Source organism: Camelus bactrianus, chromosome 17 (assembly GCF_048773025.1).
Source record: "Camelus bactrianus isolate YW-2024 breed Bactrian camel chromosome 17, ASM4877302v1, whole genome shotgun sequence".
Classification (NCBI taxonomy): Eukaryota; Metazoa; Chordata; class Mammalia; order Artiodactyla; family Camelidae; genus Camelus; species Camelus bactrianus.
Genome location: NC_133555.1, coordinates 5,260,225 through 5,266,026, shown reverse-complemented (window position 1 = coordinate 5,266,026; position 5,802 = coordinate 5,260,225). Strand labels below are relative to the sequence as shown.

General features: G+C 40.1%; 1 pseudogene; it reads right to left on the bottom strand.

Moving 5' to 3' along the window:
• Window positions 1–4,098: 4,098 nt before the first annotated feature.
• Window positions 4,099–5,136, bottom strand: LOC105067577 (store-operated calcium entry-associated regulatory factor pseudogene; annotated as a pseudogene).
• Between the last annotated feature and the right edge of the window lie 666 nt (window positions 5,137–5,802).

Genomic DNA, 5,802 nt, shown 5'->3' with positions numbered 1-5,802 from the left:
CTATATTCAGTCATTAATGTTTTAGTATTCGGAAATGATCTAGATAGTCAATGGATTTCCAGCATTTAGCTTAGCAAAACTTTAACTTTTCAAGTTACAAAAAACTTTTGGCACACTATCTTTTAATAGACATCCTTTTACTCATAATCATTGCTGGAGGTTCACATGAAACTCTTATCTCACTTCTATCTGTCTGTATAACTTGTTCTTAACAATTATCTTCAGACTATCCACGAAAACTTCATGAGACGTTGCACAAAGTCAGCCAAGATATTTTTCTTGCTGAAAAGTTCTATAACAGAGATAACATGAGCTTACTTGACCTTTCGTAAACCTAAATAGAATAAAAGTATTATATTAAATGCTGGTAACTCTGAAAACATGCCTGTTTTAATTAAACCAACAAACTTAAACTAGCTTTTGTTTACTAAAGATTTACCCTAATCATGTTAACTTGAAAAATATTCGGTTTGATTTCTCTATTTTTGAGACTCTGGAAGTGCTTATTTTCTTTAAGTCAATTAAATAAGATTCTTTTACAAATTAATCAGAGCAATACCACTCGAAGTTAGAAAAATATCACACATCTATGAAATACATTCATAGATACTCATAAACATTTAGACAAATGCAAACAGAGATCTTACAGCTTTCATTTAAAAATTTTAGCCATGAAACAAGTATAATAATGCAAAACTCACTAGCTTATAAAAGAACAGTTGGATCCAAACTTTTATTTTGGCAGTTGGAATGATTTAAGTTTACCTGCTCAGATGGTTAAAGTTTTTTCTACTGATATTTTTGGAGAAGACATTTAAGAATTGTATTCATCCTTGGCAAGTAATCTAAGGAAGCTGTGGACTAGATTTGGGGCAAGGAAACTTCTGTGTCAATTTATATTTTTAAAAGGCTCTTTCTCCCTTTTTTTTCCTAGTCTTAGGGATCGGAGATGGTAAGCATAGGTGGACTGTTTCCAGAGTTGCATTCTGGTTTTGCAAAGATTTGAAAGGACAATTATTTTTAATTCCTCAAACAATGGGTTGTAGCCTAAATGATATCTAGGGGCTGGTCTGTTCTTCCAACTCCATTATCTTCAATTTGCTTGTTTATATAAAGGAGAAGATTTCCAACTAAGACAGAAATGAAATTATTTCTGTACTCTGGATATAGGGCTGTTTGTCTTTGGAATGTTTTAGTATATCTTACCATAAGGGTTTCAGAAGGTTTTACTTTCCTTCTAGATGTATTTAACTTATGGGAAGAGGCCTAAACAAAGTTCCTATCAGGCTCTGAATATCAGCTTCCAATTTGGCCAACTTCTGACAATAGAGCTACATTAAAAATCCTTTCAAATACCTTGTCAAGTTTCAGTTAGGACAAACAGTAAATATTTCTGGCAGTACTGAGCAATCCCATGGACACAAGAGGTGTCCCTAAAGAAGGTACAAAAGGTACTACCCTCCCAAGATCTAGAGCCACTCCCAAAGATAGCCAAAAGGAAGAAGGACTTAGACAGTTCCCCTGAGGGCTGCCAATAGACCCTAGCCACAGATGGAGTTCAATCCCCATTTCTGCTCAGCCATGTTTTGGGTCCCCAACCTGGCAGTTACCAAGCCAAGCTCTCAGGACAGAAAACAAGACAGACAAGAAGGTTACAGCTGTCCCTGGGAGATAAAGGGTCAATAACCAATGGGTCTGGATTTGGAAAGGGATGATGTGAAATGTATTTTCCTCTCTCAACCTGGCACTGCAGGTAGAGATTCAAGAGAGCCGATTTTGGTAATAATTCTCACCCTTCACTGGTTTCTGCCAGTTTTCCCAGGATCAGAATTTGGCATGGTTTTCCATTAATTTTAATTTTTGTTCCCCTTGTGGTTTGAGGGACTAGCATAGCAGATTACTAGAAAATCCCTTAGACATCCATCAGCCCTGAGGGGGCCATATGGGAGTCCTTTTCCCCAGTAATATGGGGGCATTCAAGTTGAGGTGGAAGAGTGTGCATAAAACCTTTGAGGAAAATCTTTTTTCCAGTGTCCCAGTTGGCTACAAATGAGACATTGACCCATGGGCCAGCATTTTGATGATGGACTCCTAGCAGGGTGCAACGAGGGAGGCCCTGGTATTATTTTGGGTTTCTGGCCTTGGAGCTGTTGCAGCTGTAAGGTTAATAGCTTTGTGGACTTTTGTTTACAATCTTGTTCCAAAGTTCTAAGTGCTCAGCTATAGTGCAAGTCCAGGCAGACCAGTGGCCTCACATCCTATTTCCTGCCCGTTGTCAATCCACCCATCTCAAGAGACAATCCATTAACAGATAGGGCAGCTAAAGCAGGTTCGGTGACATCATTTATTGTGTGGAACCCAAAATGCTGTAGGAAGAGAGTTTCTAGGTGCGCTTTAAAGTTTGTTACAGATTCATCCTTCTTTTGTTTGCATGTTTGAGTAACAGACCAATCTGCAGGCAAGGAAGACTCTAGGAATGGTTTTTAAAAGCTCACTTGCTATTTGGCAAGCTTTTTCTGGTCCATAGGAGACCACGTTGAAGACTGAGGATCTCAAATATCATCTTTGAGGTTAATGCCGCTCTGTTCCCTGCATCCACTTTTGGGATTCACCAGGTCCTACCAGCATGTGCAGAAGCTGATAAAGACCCGGCAGCCTGGGGTCATAGGCGTCAACTTTTGGGATCTTCCATGGGTTTAGAAAATTCTTTAATCCTTAGTTCAGCCCTTGACCAAGAAGTAGAAGATCCCTGAAGAGGATCACCTGCAGCTTCAGGTGATCTTATTTTATTTTACTTTTTATTTTCATTTTCTGTCGTTTTAGTCTAAGATTGAAACCGATAGCTATAACAACAGTTGAGATGCCACAAAGAGCTGCATGCTTTTGCTATTAGAAGACATTTGCTAAAGCATTTGAACTTCACCTCTTAAAAAATTAATATGGTCCATCAACAGAGGAATGGACAAAGATGTGGTGTGTACACACATACGCATGCACGCATGTGTGCGCACACAGTGGAATACTACTTAGCCATAAAAAAGAATGGAATTCTGCCATTTGCAACGTGGATGGACCTAGAGAGTATTGTGCTTAGTGAAGTAAGTCAGACAGAGAAAGACAAATGCTGTATGTTATCACTTATATGTGGAATCTAAAAAATAAAATGAATGACTAACAAAACAGAAACAGACTCACAGATACAGAGAACAAACCAGTGGTTATCAGTGGGGAGACAGAAGTGGGGAGGAACAAGATGGGGTAGGAGATTAAGAGCCACAAAATCCTCTGTATAAAATAAATAAGCTACAAGAATATGTTGTACAACACAGGGAATATAGCCAATAATTTATAATAACTTGGAGTATAATCTATAAAAATATTGAATTACTGTGTTGTATACCTGAAACTAATATAGTATTGTAAATCAACTATACTTCAGTTTTTAAAATGAATATGGAGGTTTCAAGCATTTTTGTCAGCGTAAAATCATTCACAACAACCTTCTAGTTAACTTATTTTCTATCTTTTCCTAAAAAAGGTAATTCTCACTTATCAGAACCACATCCACCACTGAAGAATTCAAAGCTTTTGAGCTCAAAAGTGATCAAAACACAAAGATAAGTGTAATTAGTAGCCCAAAGCTTGGTTGAAATGTTTAAAGAACAGTGAATACCCAGTAATAAATACCAAATAGATTATCATTGTTTCCATGAGTTAATGACTCATCACCTAAAACCACCTAAGATTGAAAATTTCTGAACTGTGTTTGTTGGTATAAAGCCTCATTCTTAATGCTTCTCATGGCATCACAGGTTTTATAAATTAAATAATTCATTTTCAGCATTCCACAGTAATCATCAGTTTCAAAAACTAATATACATCTGCATGTTACACAAACATACAATTCTTTACATAAGCATTTTGTCATATATCAACTCAGCCTCAAATAATACAACAAGCTATATAGGACAAACCACCACAGAACTGTTGCATGTTCTCTTTCCCCAGTTGTGGGCAGGTAGCACTTTTAAAAAAATAAAGTGATGAAAAATCAGAAATTTTGCATCTAGTATTTGACTTCAACTTTTTATTGTCTTATCACCTTCTGGTACCACCATATCCTGCTGCTGTTCTGGATCCTGTCTCTGAGCTTGACTGCCAAAGAGCTGCCTGTGCCTCCCTGAAGCAGTAAGCAGGGCTCTTCCATGTGCTGGAGTGTGAGGGAGGGTGAGATGGGTGGTACCATGAGTCTGAGAAGGGCGTTGCTGCTCTATTGCTGCCAAACAAGTATCCTGATGTTCCCAAGCCAGTCCAGAGCCCTGGTCCTGAATGTTAATTTCCTCGTCCTACGAAAGCACTGCCAAAGCCAGAAGTTGCACTGTGCAGACCTGTGAACTCAAACTTACAGCCTCCAGGAAGGGTCCTGCTGAGTTGGTGAGTCTCTGATTATGATGGGAATATGGAGGATACCCAGGATATAGTGGAAGAGCATCTTGACCATCACTAAGGGACAATTCATAAACTCCAAAGGCAATAGCAAGTAGCACCACCGTGGTGATCACTCCACTGATGCCACAAGAATCTGGGGAGTACAGCTTACCATCATGATCAGAGAAAGAGCTAAAGCCATGACTTTTTCTGACTCTCAATTTCTTCAGGCCAAGTTCGATGTAATTGAAGTTATGCTCCATGCTAGAGGAACATCTTAGTATTATACTAGTCTTCAGAGGATTCATATCTTTCACAGCTCACCACAGTTTCCCCAAATTGGTAAATGATATCTAAATTGGCCTTATATCCTCACTGTACAGATAACCATTGCAGCCTTCATGCTGACACTATGACTCTGGGGGTATAAGATTCTCATCCAGCTATGCCTCTAACACATTTCAGCGTGGGGTTGGATCTAACCCACAGGAAGTGGTGTTGTGGTCCTAGTGGAGGGTAGGAGCATCCCACAGCAGAGTTCTGTCTGGGTTGTTGCAGCCAAGGGCAGGGCCTGTGATCAGCAGAAGTGAAAGGAGCCTGAGGGCAACATCCAGCCACTTTTGGCCTGCTGACGTTGGCCACACACTCAGTGAAGATGACAGGCGCTGGTGGGCCGGCACCAGGCTGCAGAAGTCCACCTGCCGCCATGCACACGAGCCTGGGAGAATGGAATTAAACAGTCTCTTCAGAGTGGAGAGGCGATTCAGACAGAGGATTACTAGAATGAGTACGGGGAGTGATACAAGTTACGTCAGTCTCATAGTCTTCTGTTTTATGTGCATCTTGTACCTTGAATTTTTCATTAGCCTTTGGCAGTAACTCTTAATGAAGCTATTTTGGAGTGTTGCAGCCCTTCGGAGGCTTCTGTATGACAACTTAATTAGGTAACCTATTCTGTGTGTTTGATTTGGGAGCCCTTGCTCCCAAAGTACATTTAATTGATCTTGTCTTGGAACGTTTCTCGTAATGGCCATTGTAGTGCTAGGTTGTCTTGGTAAGACTTTGCCGTCTTTGTAGATAGCCACAGCTCCTGGGACCACAGTTCTTAGACATGAACAAGCGAGTGTGCCAGAAGGTGTACTGAGCTCTTGGGAACTTGAGGATCCCATTTCTTCAGCTAAGCCTTGGGTCTCTCGGAGCCAAATTAATACTGAAGGGACGCGTGCCGCTGGCTTTTGGATAGTGTGGTGGTTTACAGTGTACCTCATTGTATGGACATTTTCTTGAGGATGATGAGTGACCAAGTGTCAGTCTAACCCATTCTGTGATCAACTTATTCTAACACAGGCATCTTTGAGTTAGGTGGTGAGTGCT